This window comes from Liolophura sinensis, chromosome 9, assembly GCF_032854445.1.
Source record: "Liolophura sinensis isolate JHLJ2023 chromosome 9, CUHK_Ljap_v2, whole genome shotgun sequence".
Classification (NCBI taxonomy): domain Eukaryota; kingdom Metazoa; phylum Mollusca; class Polyplacophora; order Chitonida; family Chitonidae; genus Liolophura; species Liolophura sinensis.
The window spans coordinates 31,452,831-31,471,718 of record NC_088303.1 but is presented as its reverse complement, the minus strand read 5'-3'; the positions used below and the strand labels follow the sequence as shown (position 1 = coordinate 31,471,718).

The 18,888-nt window shown below is 41.8% G+C and overlaps 1 protein-coding gene across 1 annotated transcript in view; it reads left to right on the top strand.

Moving 5' to 3' along the window:
- The first annotated feature begins 1,528 nt into the window (after positions 1–1,528).
- LOC135475785 (ubiquitin carboxyl-terminal hydrolase 48-like) overlaps positions 1,529–18,888 on the top strand; it is a 56,280-nt gene continuing 38,920 nt past the window's right edge. Inside the window, 1 exon segment of the mRNA XM_064755725.1 lies at positions 1,529–2,029. The gene's annotated coding sequence lies outside the window, so the exon portion shown is untranslated.

Genomic DNA, 18,888 nt, shown 5'->3' with positions numbered 1-18,888 from the left:
CCTGCTCTAGTTTTATGAAGCATACTTAGTTGAGCATGCCCTTGACTACCATGGCAACGTACCTTGTGGAGATATAAAGCGCACTTGGTTAAAGATGACTTATCGCTAAGTATGCTTCATGAAACTGGCCTAGCTTTAAATCTTTCTAAACAAACTCATCTTTAAACTGTTCATTAAATTGCATGGATCAGTAACTGTGGCAAAATGAGTAATTACACAAATTGATTAATCAAATAAAGCAGTTAATTACAGGTTACCAGGGCCCAGTTGTTTGAAAGTGTATTAGCTAATCCTGATATTAAGTCATATTTCATATTTAAATTTTTAGCCAAACTTTCTTTTACAACCGATATGTTTTAGACATGTTATTTATAGCAAACACTTGAAACTTTAAAAAAATCCATTCAATTAACTTCGACCCCTTTCCCCTCAAACTCAAAATCATCCTGAAGTTTGACTATTCCCCCACCTGTTACAAAGAGTTTTGTGATTTTACGCAAGGACATACAAAGCTGTAGTTTCATATGAACTAGGCTACATGTAGGCTTACCACTTAAGCCATGGAGGTAGAATTCTTCAACTATTAAAAAGCACCTAACCATAATACTATATACAGTGTAGTTTGTCAATGACTCGCACGAGTATACAGAACGTCCTTGCTCTGCCTAGGCCTACCATCGCCAGATATGCCAGATGATTTTCATTATCGTAAGCACAAGAGCACCTTAATTTATTGAATAACCTTGCCAGTGCGATCGTTGCGAGTTCAAATCCAGCTTATGCTGGCTTATATAATTCATCTCCTGTCGTATGTCGCAAAGATGCCCACAACCCGCGCTTGGATATGGGCTCTGCCCTGTTTCCCTCTGCCATATAGGCCTATAACAGTACAGCATACAACACCAATCAAATAAGTAAATAAATAGAGATTGTCATCACACTGTGCTGATCTGCATCGTCGTATCTGCTAGAGTTCTCTGTGGTTGCGTCGCCGTGCAACCTGCGGGCTCGGTCGATACGGCGATGCAAACGCAGAGAACGAGAGCAGATGCGACGATGCAGATCTGCACAGTGTAATGTTAATCTATTTATCATATACCTTCTATTGACACTACTTTGGGGGACATAAAATCTAGATATTTCTTCAGACAACTTTGCTTAGCGTATAGTGTGTGGCAGTGCACAGGCCGTCATAACGCTCACAAACTATTACGCGCACATGGATTGCGTTCTAAATATAGCATACTTCAAACTAGTTGACCACCGCTGAAGACACAAACATTGGGTAAAAAAAAATATGAAAATAAAGAAAATAAAATAAAACAAAGACGCGAAAAACCGTGGAAATATTATTTATACGACATCAAGTAAGTATAGCTTGCTTTTCGAAACACAGATGCTATCTGAATGCAAGCACTGTATCGTTTATATAAACATCATCTTAAACCTGACAAGTGGCATTTTGAAATTGATTATAGCAGCTGTAAAGTGCGCTAAATCAGGTCAACCACCAATTTTAGAAGTGAAGAAGTGATTTAATTGCATGTGGATGACTGAAAGTTCTTTAAATTTGCTGAAGTCTCTGTGAGTTCTTGAAAGAGTTTGTCAACAAAGTTAATGGGCAGCTGATCCGTGGCAGAAATTGAGGTGGAACGTGCAATTTGAGAAGGATGCACCCTGGAAAATACCGGCAGTTGTACATGTTCTGGTGGTATGGTTTACAAATACATTGTGTGTGAAATTCCGTGAAACAAACAGATCATTCTGTACTGTAGAAGATGATGGGACAGCTGCATCAATTTCTGTGGATGTACCGGTACTGGGTTGGGGAGAAAGAGTTACGCTCGCAGCGGAAGGTTTTGTGACTGGTGCATTTGAAATGATGTGGCTCATCTTTTCCTGCATACCATGAGAAAAAAACAGCGTAATTATTTATACTTGCAACATTTTTGTGACCAGTGAGTTGCATAATAATCGCGGGAGCTACACCAACATGATGGAGACGGTTACATGTTGTTTTGCGGGCCAGGTAAGTTCGATCGTTTTGCCATGGTTTTCATAATTGATTTTTAGGGTGTGCTCTCCCATTGGTTGGCATTTGTACCATACATTACCGCAAGCTTTTCTTTTGTAATTGATGCCGAGGTAAAATGGATTGTCGGCTGTTCACATTTTTAGTGACCTGTGGTCCTTGTAGACTTTGTACGCCTCTACCGTGCGGTCATATAGTTTGACATCGACAGCTACCAGGGTTGCGGAATGTAATTCGACGCCAAAAATCACGAAGCAGACGACACAAAAAAATGACGAAAATATTTGATTATAACCTTTTTGCCCATAATGTTGGCATGTAGACAGTGTAGAAAATTTTTTATTAGTTTTTCTGGGTCTTAAATTTAGGGAGAATAAGTCGCATGTTCGTGTAAGTAGGTCAGCTCAGCATGGAAATCCCCCGTCAAGGACCGCGGGGCTTTCCCAGGGAAAGGTCACTCTGTGCGAAAGTAGTTCCGCGCGTGCAAAATGTTCAGAGGATGGTGATACAAAAAATATCAGGCGGGTTACCCGCATAGATATATGATAAATAAATAAACCATAGAACTGCATGCAGTTATACGGCTTCCAAGCGGTCCTTACACATGGTTTTTAAGGTCTGCTTCAGAACAACTCTCTTTGATACATTCTCCTCGACATACCATTCGAATCTATCAATTCTATGCTTTTCCGAAAGACCCCAGATTTTTCTGATACAAGTGAAAACAGGTGTACCCACGGTGATCCTTGTTACTCCATGAACTCTCATGCAAGAACACTTGACGTCACCCATCACTGATATAGTAATAAATGACGTCGTACTTTCAAACGCGCATGCCGTCATTCCAGCGTAACTGCCTTGCTCGACGTCATATCAGCCTGATTCATCGTCACATAAGGAATATTACTACGTCACATCAGGAAAATTTTACTCAAACTGCCGAAGATTTTTTTTTCAGGACGCTATTTATAGGGGTTAAATAGGGGTTCAGCGTAAATTTTTAGCTATATTCAATAGAGTATCCTTCATATCAGTTTAATATTTCAACCTGGCTTCTTTAATATGACATAAGCCATATACAACAATGGCGACATTTGCAACAATGCTGGCTTCCTGTCGGACCGTACGTGGGAAAGTCTGCAGTAAGCTGCGGATGGTCGTGGGTTGCTCCGGGCTCTGCCCGGTTTCCTCCCACCATAATGCTGGCCACCGTCTTGGAAGTGAAATAGTCTTGAGTAGGTCGTAAAACACCAATGAAATAAATAAATCCATCACGTTAACACGGTAATAGAACGTGTATCAGGGGTGAGGGTGGGTTCAATGGCATAATCGCGTTATAGGTTACTTTGACGTGCAATGAACAATTTACTTCATGCAGTATCCTTTATAACCAAGAATGTATATATAGCACGTAGCATGAACTTATTTTCAGATATGTGCTTTAAGGTTATTTTTCAGCTAACCGAAATCTAAGATCCAATGTTAACCGTCACCAACATCCAGCTTCATAGGAATATGCCTAATGGTTGCCCTGCTCGCATAGCCCACTGCTCCCCTTTCGTAGAGAGAGGTCATCTAGATGGCTGTGTCACTGGTGAAACTGCCATAAGGTGACTGCATAGCAAGTTTTTAAACGCATTTGCGACAAAACTGTCACTGGCAGCTATAAGGTCTAAATCTGAGACAAAATTGAAGAGCTGTGTAGTTGATCTTGCTACTGAGACTGTTCACCTACACAGCACCAATGGTCTGTATTCACGTGACCTTCTTAAATGACAAAAAGCTCATCTTCGGATTTTATTTCAAATTATCAGAAATAAACTATACACTGCGAGAAAATATAAAACCAGATTCGTCTTTAGCAGGCCAAACTACATCTAACTGCTATTTTTTCAAACTGAGAGGAGCCTTTCTCTTTTTCAAAATTCAAGCATTGATGGTCACATGACTTAAATGGTCAATAGCGAGCGTCCTAAGATGGTAAACCGATCATTTGCATAACATTTTCAATATAATTCATTTCTCCGAATGTGAAGTTTCTTTTTCTTTTAGGTATACATGTATGTCATACATTTTATGATCAATCAGCTTGATCATATACAGCATTAAGTATCGATTCTTTCATTTATTTGATTGGTGTTTTACGCCGTACTCAAGAATATTTCACTTATACGACGGCGGCCAGCATTATGATGGGAAAAAGCCGGGCAAAGCCCGGGACCATCCGCACGTTGCTGACAGACCTTCCCACGTACGGCCGGAGAGGTCGATTCTTTCACAATGGGAACCCAGCCTATGTAACACACTGATAATATCTATGTATATGACGGGGTAATATTATTCTCCCTGAACATTGCTACATTGTATATGGGTCTTTTTTTTTTTCATTTTTCAAGGAAATGTCACGATTTTCGTATTTTGAGTCGCTACCATCTAGCTTGTGTGGATGAGTGTTTTGACTGTAACCGAAACACGTGTGTCCGAAATGGGCGAAAATTGCTTTACCCGCGGGGTTTATTCTGTAAATAAACTTTTTTACAGGTATGTTCTATACATTTGCTAATAGTATGTACAATTAAGCAAAGTGTGACAAGTAGTGTTTTTCTGCTGTATTTTGACTAATTCTGTTAAACAAGTTCTGTTGTAGCGACGCCATGTTTATAATGTTAAAGTTACTGGCGTGAACTATTCAGCTGTGATCCGCATAACTGTACTGCAAGGTGTTGAATAGGTGCTTGATTGTTTAGTACTATACTTCGTATTTAAGCCAAAGTGAATTTTGGGATAGAGTTACTTTAACAGTGTCAGTCCGTTAATGATACTTGTAGTTCACTATGTTCCAACCATGCATAGCTATCATCGTCTTTAAATTTGGAGTGTTTGTACTGTAACCAAACACGTGTGACCGAGACGTACGATGCTGCTTCACACGCCGGGTTTATTCTGTACGTAATTTGTGGTGTTTCGTCACATGCTTACGTCATACTAAAGTCATACTGTACCTGTGTACAGTGTATCACTGTATACGCACCGTGCGGGACTCTTATACAGTTGGAAAAATAGAACTCAGCGTGTTAACTTGTACGTCTGCCTTACTTGCCTTACTACTTCATTACTATCTTACGGATATACCGTATAAACCTTTTTGTGGATACAACTGTGGCGTCTTGTCTTGTGTGTCCAGCATGATTCGTCATCAGCAGTGCATGGAGGGGCTACACCTCCATGTTTACCGGACTTATGAGACACCCACGTTCCCAGTTACGGTAAGATGGCCGATTAATTTATAGGTGGAGAAAACCACATTGTACGAGATACACAGCTGAAGATTGTGTACATACTCCCAAGCTTTCACTACGTGTGAAGTATGGACGTGCACGCAATGCCTGTACGGGACAAGTGGTCTTTAACAAACGTAATAGCCCTGTCCCACCTTGACGATTTAACCAGCGTATGCCAACGTAGGAAAAATTTGTCAAATACACCGGTGTACGTCGAATAAATTACGGGTAAGCTTTGTATAAGTTAAGAGAACGCTGGCCCTAAACGTCGTGGTACGGCAAGGTGGTCGAAAAATTTCGTGCATTCACAAATCTTTCAACGTATGCCACCGCATGGCTCATGGGTCTAGCATACTCGGGAGTTGTAGGTGAGTTATGCGATCGCTGACACACGTTTATACACGTTACTTGTAAGTTACTCATGTCGTTGATTAGACGTTGATGCTGCGATATCTAGTGCGGCTATGATTAGAATCATCTATCGGCAGCCCTTATAGGGCTACGACACGTGATCGTGATTATTGCGCTCTTGCGCGCTATGCATAACTGAGACTCATTGAGCGTAAAGTTCTCAACGCGGGCAACATGCTAAGCATTCGTTGGTATACGATATCTATAAGTTCTCGAAACGTTCTGTATGAGTTACTAATACGTTATGTATACGTCCAACTCGTTATGAATACTCTATGTATACGCCAAAAATTGAGGGAAAAAAACTCAGCGTATGCCAGCGGTTTACAGAAATTTGTATGCTGCCTTAATGGTCAAGCTGTGGCAGGGCCATAAAACTTGGCCAGCGGCTCCATGCCGCCAGCAACCGTTTATCGTCAGCAAGATCAAGGGAGCAATGAGAGCGGAAAAATCTACAAATTCCCTGCACAAGGCCGGGATTGAAACTTCATACAATCCTGTAATGGGAGCGGTATAATAAGGCCAGTGCAACACGAAAGACCGTCAGATACTGTGAGGTGCTTTATTATGTTGACTGCGTCCACCAGACAAGACTACGGGAACACCGCCAAGAAGGAATGTATCGAGTTCACATAGTTGACCAGCATTTATAGCTGTGATATTTTGCCAAACAATTAGCATCAACGTTATTCGCTGAAGAAGGTCTTAGTCATTACTTAATCAAATTGTCACTATCGTTATCTTCGTATAACTGACATTATTTGTTCCTGTTTGAAACCGTACTGTGCCTTAAGAATTCCGATACGATCCAGTGTGTTATCAATGTAAACGGGTGACCTATGTCCATAAATGTAACAGATTTTAGTGCATACATGTACACACAGTCAGTGTGATAACTGAAGACCGTGCGTATGTGTTTAGAGTTACAAACAGCTGATCAGTGTTTACATTTTACCGAACAATTACCATAAATGCCATACACCAAAGGTTTTAGTTCAAACATTACTTGATCAAGCTATTAATATTGTAACCTCCATATAACTGGTGTTATTTCTTGCTTTTAAAAGCGAACTGTAGCTAAAGAATTTCGATAATATCCAATATGATATCAATATGAACGGGTGACCTATGTCCAAATGTAACAGATTTTAGCGCATACATGTACACACAGTCTGCGTGATAACTGAAGACCGTGCATATGTGATTAGAGTTATCTAACTATAGCGAATCTGTCCGATCCAGTTAACTTTTTAGAGCCGTGTTGCAAAGGTGAACATGAAATGCTCAAACTTCTTCTGTTTGTTGACTTTAACCAGATGGGCATGGTCGATTTCCGCTTCATCAGACAGCATGGTTCGCCATGTGCCTGTTAGGTAGTCGTTGCTGTGGATGACATTCGCTGGGATGTACAGAGTCTGGCGAACAGGAACTCGGAACGCCGTCAGATGAAGTTCATCGTTGTCAACAAACTTTCCCAGAATGAAGTTTCCAGATTCTTCTTCAAAAGGACAGTCCAAATGGGCGAAATCATGCCTTTCTATTCCAGATCCGCCATTGGACAGCGTCACGTAATCGTCCAGGTATTCGTTCTCATAAGTGAAGTCCTGAATGCCGTGCCTGTGAAGAAGGGAAACCTTAAGTTGGTTTCCCTCAGCAAAACTACAACCGTAGTAGCGCAAATGTTCAGGAGTAGCGATATCGGTCAGGATCACCCCATCATAGTCTGACGGAAAAATCACCTTCCCGGATCTCCCTGGACTCCCACTGCTTTCCCAGCGGACTCCCTTAACAGCTGTGTGACTGGGTACGACAGGAGGGAGATCTGAAAACCAGGACAAATCTCCCAGAGAGTAATCCCCAGGAACTATATCGTTAACCATCCCTTCGCCTCCGGCCATAATCAACTCCCCGGATGCACCATAACGACGAAACGAGTCAAATTTATTCCACCGTTGCTTGATGAAATTTGCAAGCTCACCAGCGTCGGTTGATTGATAAAAATTCTTCAGTTTCTTTTCCACAGCGCTCAGACTCTGTTTCTCTTCGGCATACTCCTTCTCCTCAGTTTCCGGTAGATCTGCCATCTGGTTTTTATAAAAGGCCCGAAACTCATCATAAGAAATTTGTCCATCATTTTGTAAATCCATTTGCTCGAAAGCTTCTGCGAGTTTATCCAATTGGATTTGTCGTTTTTTATCCCACAAATACTCAGCGTACTCCTTAAAATTTAATTTACCGCTGCCATCTCGATCGGCCGCCAGAAACGCTCCTCTCAATTTAGATTCCGCTTCTCCGTCGCCAAATTCGTCCAGAAGTACGTTAGCAAAGTATTCCGAGAACTCTTGAAAAGTGAGGAAGCCTGAGTCATCTTTATCAACACTTCTGAATAAAAAATGAATTTCTTTATCATTGATTTTTAGGCCCATTCCCAAAATAAATTGCTTGAATTCCTCCTCGTCAATCTTCCCGTTGCCATTGGTGTCAATTTGCATGAAGATCGTCTTGATTTTTTCGTTGCTTTCTTTTATCAAATCAGTTTCATCTGAGCTATCAAGTGACTTGCTCTGATTTTTAGCAGGTGAAATTCCTTGAACGTGACCTTTCGGATGAGATTTCTCCGTGCTAGGAGCGATCGTTTCAGGGTGTGCAATAGTCAGTGCAGTTGCATGATTTTCCTCGGATTTGTCAAGCACAGAAAAGTCTCCCTTCTTAATTTGATCGCAGTTGTCTCTCAGGAGGCTTTGCATGGGCGTAGTCTTGCGTTTAGCAGCATCGATGAACTCCTGCAAAGACGTTATCCAGGGAGAACAGTCGTTTTCCATCTCACTTGCCATCTCCAGTTCTATGTAAGGGCGATTGCTCAACTTGAATCTTCCATTGAGTTTCTGAACTGAGCCTTTAAATGGCGGAAGAGTTTCCACCTTTGACCCAGTCATAAACACTTCTCCCCGTAGCTTGCCACCAGCCTGGAAATGTGGACCGTCGTAGTAGGACAGTCGAGTTGAACTTAACACAAACCATCGCTTCACCCAGGTCGTCCAGTTTGCTTGCTTGCGTGAACGTGTAAACAACCATCCCGACTTGTGGATTTCTAAAACCAGCCAAGAGTGGAGTTCATCTACACATGAAGTGACAGTCTCTTCCGTTTGCTCGGCAAAGACATACTCCACCAGTCTGTCGAGTAGAGTATCATATGTGTAGGACATCACCTGTCGCGTTGATTTTGTCATCCCATTCTTTCCCAGATGTGTGCATACCTTATCCGCAAACCAATCAGCTAATCCAGGGTTTATTTTGGGTGGAAAAGATGCTACATCGGCCAACCGGTTAAAAATTTCCCAAAGCTTTTTCACATTGCTTTCACTGAGAGATTTCGATATGTACATGGTTTTAGAGAGCTCCCAACATTTGTTTTCCACTTCCTCTTGAACAAGACACTGCGGCGCTCCCTTCTGGGCCAATCCGTCAAAGAGGTATCTTTGAAATCTTGTAAGGGTCACATCGTTGTTCGTTTTGAAAGTACTCTCGAATTTATTTTTGGAATAATTTATAGATGAAAGATCATCTAGCTGCACCACGACATCACAAAGGGTGTTTCTGGTCAAGTGTTTGTCAGATGTCTTTGGATTTCGAGCGAAGGCTGCTTCCCAGACGCACATCAATATCTCTCCGGGCATGGTGGGCTGATTTCAAACTATCTGTATATAAAAAATTATATTTTACACTTTGAGCGAATAATCGAAATATGTATAAAACATTTTGACAATGACAGTAAAATGCGTGTAACATAATAAACGTATTGTTTAATGGAAACTCAACACATTTTAAAAATATTTTCTAGTCTCATAGTAGAACCGCTTCGGTGGCCTAATGATTAGTGCGTCCGCCTCGAGAGACCCAGGATCAAACCCGGGTCGGTTATACGACAGAGTTTAAAAATTGTACTTTGTTCTGCCTCGCTTGGTGAAAAGCATTGTGAGGTTAGAACAACGAAACGGGACCGGTTAGCCCAGTGTCAGTATAATTTGACTGGGTGGGGTGTCATGTCTGGTGACTTCGGTGTGATACCTCAGTTGCTGCAGCACTTAGGTAACATGGACTCGCCCTGCCACAAGAAGACAGTATATGCACCCACACCGAGTGATTCCGCGTCCTCATAAGACTGAAAAGTTGTTGAGTACGTAGAACCCAAACATACATATATACATACTAGTCACATACCTTAATGGTTGTCACGTCTACAAAACTGTTTTAGATATATCAACACACCAGTCATGTGTTATTCCACACATACAGGACAGATGTATTCAGGTCGACTGAACAACCACAGATGGCGCTAGGGAAAGTCACACCCACTATCATGCTAGTCTGTCATAACCCGGAATTCTGCTGGTGGATTTAAGAGACATCCGGGCCTGGTCCCTTTGCATTGTTTTTCTGTTATTGTTTGTTCCAGCTGACAGCAGCACAGCAATTTGATAAATTCTAGATCAGTGACTTTTAAATAATGACATGCACCAGTAAAATTGCATTTTTTTCTCTCGCCTTATTCTGCTTAAGTCACGGTGCTTTACTGAGGTGCGTGTACTGTATGTTTCTATCATATTAATATTTACATAAATATTTACCCCCAAAAAAACCTAACTGAGATAAAGTGACATGAAACCGGATTTACGGCTCACCTGTGACAATTTGCGAGGTATCATGCTATCGTCGCTGCTCTGGTTTTGTCCTGCATGGGGTGGTCTTTTGTACTACAGTCACGGAAAAAATTATTAGACCACTCATATTTTCTTTGATTTCTTGTTCATTTTAATGCCTTGCAACCCTAAAGGTGTATTAACCGAAGATTACAATGAATACGACAAAAATCCAGCTGATTCCATAATACTTTGTCGTATTTGATATGCTTTAAGGTCAGTTGTATTCCTAGGGTGTATGCCAGGCAATTTCATGCTTTCCATTTACATGCAGACTTACATAAAGAGTGGTTTCCTGTTTACATGTAGGCTTACATAAATAGGGGTCTCTTGTTTATATATTAAGACGCAGCACAACTCGGTAGTTGTCAGCTCTCATAATGCCTAAAACGAAAGAATTATGTGGAGCCAGAAAGGCAGCCATCTTGGCACAGCTGGATACTGGATTGAGCGAGCGACAAGTGGCCAAAAAACTGAAGATCTCTAAGACAGCAGTTCATTACACCAAGAAAAAGCAAGACGAACATGGTACTACAAAACTGCTAGCTGGTCGAGGCAGGAAACGTCTTTCTACCCCACGAGATGACCGAGCACTCATCCGGTCCTGTATCAAGAATCGTCGTCAGACCTCCAGAGACCTTAGAAATGAGTGGGCATTGTCAACAAATGTGATTTGTTTAGCAAGAACAGTTCGAAACCGACTTCTTGAAGCTCGTCTAAAGTCGCACAGGGCACGGAAGAAGCCCTTCATCAACGAGAGGCAGCGGAAAGCCCGCTTGTGTTTTGCGAGGGATCACAAGAATTGAACTGTTGATGATTGGGCTAAAGTTCTCTTCAGTGATGAATCCAATTTTGAGTTGATGCCTACTCCAGCCAACTTGCTGGTTAGGAGGAAGCCTGGGGAAGCCTACAACCAGACTGCCTTGCTCCTACTGTAAAGCATGGGGGTGGATCAGTGATGATCTGGGGTTGTTTCAGTATGGGTGGAACAGGACAGATGCAGTTGTGTGAAGGGAGAATGAACCAAGTCACATACAGAGCTACTCTTGAAAACAGTCTTCTTCCATCAGCTGCTAAACTCTTTCCTGGCTCGAATGGCTGGATTTTCCAACAAGACAATGCCCCTTGCCACACGGCAAGGTCAGTTAAAACCTGGATAGAGAACCGGAACATTCGAACCATGAATGGGCCTGCTCAGTCACCTGATCTGAATCCAATTGAAAACCTGTGGAATATTATCAAGTTCAAAGTGGAGAACCACAAGCCCAAAAACAAAGCAAATTTGTTCGAATTTTTGCAACAGGAATGGGCTGCTGTGACCGCAGGGCAATGTAACAAACTGGTGGAGAGCATGCCAAGGCGCATGGCTGCAGTCATAAAAAACAATGGGCATGCAATCAAGTACTAACTCCCGTGTGAGACTGAGAGTCATGTGATTACGTGACTAGGAGACAGGAGAAAAAATGAAATGCCAAACTGTTTTTGAGAATACAGTTGCCACATCTACAGATGTATGAACTTAAGTGATTTTGGTCATTGTCAAGAAAGTCATAGGGAACTGATAGATATAACCTCTTAAATAAAACCCTTATGAACTATTTCTGTTTTCATCACTTTCTTTGCCCAAACAAATGTTCCTTCAGTTGTGCAAGGTTTTAAAATGAACAAGAAATGGGAGAAAGCAAGGGTGGTCTAATAATTTTTTCCGTGACTGTATCTACCTGCACGATTCTGCTGGTAGAACAAATCATCAATAACTGCACGGACCCGTTTCAAAAAGCACACCTAACGTTACGTACACGTTTCTTCCATGGAAACCAGTAATGTAGGTTTTACGTAGCCATGGTAGTTACGTGAATGTAGCGCTACGTGCGCTTTGTGAAACGGGTCCAGGTTCCGACTTTTCATGTTACACTAGTAGTTGACTACATGTGAGCAATCACACGTTTTACTCTCCACCATTGCCCGAGTGTATTGAAGAGAGGGGTTATGATCTTCATGGTTATTAAGCCACAAGATCCAAACATCGCATGTACACTATCGGGATTTTATTTTCTTGACTTTTAATTCCACCATTAATTTCATTTTATGCCGTATTAATTATACGCCTTTTAGCATTAAGCAATGAACGCTCGTATATATAATTATATACAGGTTTGGTTTATGGTTTTTCATTGAATAAGTGTTGATTGTTAATAGTGTAGAATAAATGGAACAGAAAATCGATTTTGTTAAAAATTATTGTATTAGAAGCACTATTCTGAGCTTCGGAGGATAATACGGAAACTAAATGTTTTTCTGCCGTTTGTTGCCTGGCGTGACATATACAAATGTATAGTTGCTTTTAAAACTGAAGATAGGACTTCAACTAAGCATCACAGATGTTTAAGTAGTTTGTCAATGACTGGTACACACATATGGAACCAGTGGCCTAATGGTTAGAGCGTCCGCCTGGAAGTCGGGAAGCCACGGGATCAATTCCGGGTTGGGTTATCTCAAGACCATTAAAAATGGTACTTGCTACAACCTTGCTTGCTTAGCAATACGATGTTAGAGCAAGGAAGCATGACTGGTTGACCTGGTATCAGTATAATTTGACAGGTTGGGGTGTCTGATATTTTCGGCATTATACTTTAGAGTCGGCAGCACTTTGGCAGCATTGATTCGCCCTGTCACACGAAGACACAATATATGTTCACACACCAAATTGTACGTACGACATTAAACCCCAAGCATACATGCATATATATGTACGTGTATGGAACACCAGAGGATTCTCATTCTCAGGAGACAGCAACAGCGCGTTTCTTAATTGACCTTACCAACATTTGGTCTTGGGCAGCATTAGCTAGTCCTCACGTCTTAAATGGACCTTCGTCAACAAGGATTAGATGCTTGAGTTCGGGGAAAACCCACGGTAATCCGCAGATTGCTGGCAGACCTTGACACCATGAGCTGGGCACAGCGATTGCATTGCTGAGAGGTTCCTGGGCATTGCAATGCGCTAGTGACGTATGAAGGTGCACGCAATGGATAGATCCAACACACCCGATGTCGCACCACCCCTTCTCGTGACAACGTTACTTAATTTCATTCCATTCCCCATGAAAGCAGCTGTCACATCATGACGTCACAGAAAGATTGAACATTAGTATTGCAACAATACTGCGTACTGACTGATCAAATGCGAGTTCTTGATTGACAATTCGGAAAGGTCTATAGTGGCGGAGGACAAGTGGTCTTCAAGGCACGTAATACTCTGGCAGCGGCCCCAATTCACACGCAGCCGCTGTTTGTCAGCGAGGTCCAACGAACAATGAGAGCGGGAAAATCTACAAGCTGGCTGTCCAAGGTTGGAATTGAAAAGAAACCTTCTATGAGCAATTACTCTACGAAGTGGTTGTTCAAATGAGATCAATACAACACCAAAGACCTTAAGATACCGTGAAATGTTTTATTATATTTACTGCGCCCAACACACTCATATATATACCAAGGAATGCACCATTGAAGTATCGACTGCAAACAGCTGATCAGTGTTTACATTTTACCGAACAATTACCATAAATGCCATACACCAAAGGTTTTAGTTCAAACATTACTTGATCAAGCTATTAATATTGTAACCTCCATATAACTGGTGTTATTTCTTGCTTTTAAAAGCGAACTGTAGCTAAAGAATTTCGATAATATCCAATATGATATCAATATGAACGGGTGACCTATGTCCAAATGTAACAGATTTTAGCGCATACATGTACACACAGTCTGCGTGATAACTGAAGACCGTGCATATGTGATTAGAGTTATCTAACTATAGCGAATCTGTCCGATCCAGTTAACTTTTTAGAGCCGTGTTGCAAAGGTGAACATGAAATGCTCAAACTTCTTCTGTTTGTTGACTTTAACCAGATGGGCATGGTCGATTTCCGCTTCATCAGACAGCATGGTTCGCCATGTGCCTGTTAGGTAGTCGTTGCTGTGGATGACATTCGCTGGGATGTACAGAGTCTGGCGAACAGGAACTCAGAACGCCGTCAGATGAAGCTCATCGTCGTCAACAAACGTGCCCAGAATGAAGTTTCCAGATTCTTCTTCAAAAGGGCAGTCCAAGTGAGCGAAATCATGCTTTTCCATTCCAGAACCGCCATTGGAAAGCGTCACGTAATCGTCCAGGTATTCGTTCTCATAAGTGAAGTCCTGAATGCCGTGTCTGTGAAGAAGGGAAACCTTAAGTTGGTTTCCCTCAGCAAAGCTACAACCGTAGTAGCGCAAATGTTCAGGAGTAGCGATATCGGTCAGGATCACCCCATCATAGTCTGACGGAAAAATCACCTTCCCGGATCTCCCTGGACTCCCACTGCTTTCCCAGCGGACTCCCTTAACAGCTGTGTGATTGGGTACGACAGGAGGGAGATCTGAAAACCAGGACAAATCTCCCAGAGAGTAATCCCCAGGAACTATATCGTTAACCATCCCTTCGCCTCCGGCCATAATCAACTCCCCGGATGCACCATAACGACGAAACGAGTCAAATTTATTCCACCGTTGCTTGATGAAATTTGCAAGCTCACCAGCGTCGGTTGATTGATAAAAATTCTTCAGTTTCTTTTCCACAGCGCTCAGACTCTGTTTCTCTTCGGCATACTCCTTCTCCTCAGTTTCCGGTAGATCTGCCATCTGGTTTTTATAAAAGGCCCGAAACTCATCATAAGAAATTTGTCCATCATTTTGTAAATCCATTTGCTCGAAAGCTTCTGCGAGTTTATCCAATTGGATTTGTCGTTTTTTATCCCACAAATACTCAGCGTACTCCTTAAAATTTAATTTACCGGTGCCATCTCGATCGGCCGCCAGAAACGCTCCTCTCAATTTAGATTCCGCTTCTCCGTCGCCAAATTCGTCCAGAAGTACGTTAGCAAAGTATTCCGAGAACTCTTGAAAAGTGAGGAAGTGTGTGTCGTCTTTATCAACGCTTTTGAATAAAAAATGAATTTCCTTATCATTGATTTTTAGGCCCATTCCCAAAATAAATTGCTTGAATTCCTCCTCGTCAATCTTCCCGTTGCCATTGGTGTCAATTTGCATGAAGATCGTCTTGATTTTTTCGTTGCTTTCTTTTATCAAATCAGTTTCATCTGAGCTATCAAGTGACTTGCTCTGATTTTTAGCAGGTGAAATTCCTTGAACGTGACCTTTCGGATGAGATTTCTCCATGTTTGGAGTTATGGTTTCAGGGTGTGCAATAGTCAGTGCAGTCGCATGATTTTCCTCGGATGTGTCAAGCACAGAAAAGTCTCCCTTCTTAATTTGATCCCAATTGTCTCTCAGGAGGCGTTGCATGGGCGTAGTCTTGCATTTAGTAGCATCAATGAACTCCTGCAAAGACATTATCCAGGGAGAACAGTCGTTTTCCATCTCACTTGCCATCTCCAGTTCTATGTAAGGGCGATTGCTCAACTTGAATCTTACCTTTAGTTTCTGAACTGAGCCTTTAAATGGCGGAAGAGTTTCCACCTTTGACCCAGTCATAAACACTTCTCCCCGTAGCTTGCCACCAGCTTGGAAATGTGGACCGTCGTAGTAGGACAGTCGAGTTGAACTTAACACAAACCATCGCTTCACCCAGGTCGTCCAGTTTGCTTGCTTGCGTGAACGTGTAAACAACCATCCCGACTTGTGGATTTCTAAAACCAGCCAAGAGTGGAGTTCATCTACACATGAAGTGACAGTCTCTTCCGTTTGCTCGGCAAAGACATACTCCACCAGTCTGTCGAGTAGAGTATCATATGTGTAGGACATCACCTGTCGCGTTGATTTTGTCACCCCATTCTTTCCCAGATGTGTGCATACCTTATCCGCAAACCAATCAGCTAAACCTGGGTTTATTTTGGGTGGAAAAGATGCTACATCGGCCAACCGGTTAAAAATTTCCCAAAGCTTTTTCACATTGCTTTCACTGAGAGATTTCGATATGTACATGGTTTTAGAGAGCTCCCAACATTTGTTTTCCACTTCCTCTTGAACAAGACACTGCGGCGCTCTCTTCTGGGCCAATCCGTCAAACAGGTATCTTTGAAATCTTGTAAGGGTCACATCGTTGTTCGTTTTGAAAGTAATCTCGAATTTACTTTTGGAATAATTTATAGATGAAAGATCATCTAGCTGCACCACGACATCACAAAGGGCGTCTCTGGTCAAGTGTTTGTCAGATGTCTTTGGATTTCGAGCGAAGGCTGCTTCCCAGATGCACATCAATCTCTCTCCAGGCATGGTGGGCTGATTTCAGCAGATGCAGATTATCTGTTGACAAGGTTTAACAGAAGCTTTTAGCAAATAATCTACATGCATATATAAAACATTTGCCAATTGCAAAAGTGAATATATTTGTGTTGATTGTGCATGTAAAATATTTGTCTGGTATACTCAACACTAATAAAATAACATACCAACTTTTCCTATGTAGTGTTTTGTGGAAGCTCAACATGTTTCAAAAATATTCTCGTGTCTCATACCTAATGGTTGCCACTTCTACAAAATGATTCCAAATATACTGACACACCCATCATACAGGGGTATGTATTCCCACCCATCCAGAACAGATATATTTTGGTCGACTGAACACCTTGTCAACCATATAGTAATAAAACCTCAGCCCTCTGTAGGCACGCTCCAGATATTTCACTTTAATTCATCCATAAAACTCGCTTCATTCAAGCATGGCGTGAAACAACAATCAGATAAAGGCGTTTATAGACAGGCTTGTCGTAAACGGCGATGGACCTGGAGCACTCCTGTGTTGGCCCCGTCAACAGAACATAAGTCCATTTCCTTTAAAACATGATTAAGTCCTTGATGGAGTCTGTATGCTTTTGTGTCACCAAATGTGCCCAAAGTATATATTCTTTTTGACAGCGTACCTGGCAATGCTGTAATAGTTTGATATTTAAATGAGTTTCCCAATGTGGCCTTAAACTAAACTATCCATTAAATGTCACGTCGATCAGACAGAAACATGTTTACATAATCTCATCAATCTCAATCTTATATATTTAATTACCCAATAATCAACCTGGCCCAGGGGATTTGCGTCCCAGCACGGCGCAATGACCCAGAAGCCTCTCACCAATGCGGTCACGGTAAGTTCAAGTCCAGCTCATGCTGGCTTCCTTATCGGCCGAACGTGGGAAGGTCTGACAGCAACCTGTGGATGGTCGTGGTTTCCCCCGGGCTCTGCATGGTTTTCTCCCACCGTAGTATAAGTGAAATATTCTTGAGTACGGCGTAAAACAAATGTGAAATAAATAAATAAATAAATCATTCAATAATCAGCCTGCCTGGTCGTAGTTATCTGGCGGTAAAAACTACATACACGTTGGTGCACTTTGAAAACATATTATGCTAAAGAAACCCAAACCAAAAAGAAAATGGCCCATTTAGGGCGCTATACTCACAAGTTTAAAATAATTCTCAGAAAAAATGATCATTTACTGCTGTGGAAGTTCTCGACACGCTCTCCCAGTTTTCTTTGAGGGCATACTTTGAAACTGCCCTTCTGCTGTATGGGTAAATCTCCGTTTGTTCTCACACACAAGCAGATTGAGGATGAGGTACTATATAGGCGAACGTGATGGCCAGTAAAAAGTTTAGTTTGAACCCTCTGTATATATAACTAGGCTATATTCCAAGGTTTCAAACCCAGTTTAGGCATACCGTATTGTAGAACCTGTTTATCTGATCGGCACTAATATAGTGCATTCATACCCTCAGTGTCATACTAATTCAGCCAGGCGTAGCATGGTCCATTTTCTTCGATTTTATCATTATAATTTTTTTTTCTTTTGCCCCTCCCTAGTCGCTGGTAAAAATGTTCTCAAGTAGGCTAAGACTACACACTTGACCAATCTTCAACAAATGTACACAGGCCTTTTTACCGGGTGGTGAGGCCAATCAAAGTAGCTTTCAACATCGTTTCAGTCACACCAAGACAGTGTCTCCCAATAACAGGCAGAATCTATTGCCAGCATATTTAAACGTGCTACATGCTTCACTGGAAAGTCATGCCGAAGACACCGTGCAGACACGACGCCTCGTCCTTCCACTTACATCCATAGGCCTATACTGCCACCATGCAGGCCAGTACTTCAACTGTTCCTCTTATGCTGAGCACCAAATGCAACATCGTCAATGGCATCGTCAAGTCTGATATGTATGACTCGATTAATTCGGGAGTGAATCACAGACATGGATAGGCCTATAGGCCTACCCTTTTCGTAAGAGCATCACTGCTTTAATTCCATGGCTAACTATAATCCCAATATATCGCCCTCCCCCCCCCAAAAAAAACAAAACAAAACAAAGAAAAACAAAAAAACAAAAACAAGGAAAACAAACAACAAAACAAAGAAAACACGCACACACGCACAGACAAAAAGAATACTGAATACCTGTGCTCAGTATAACA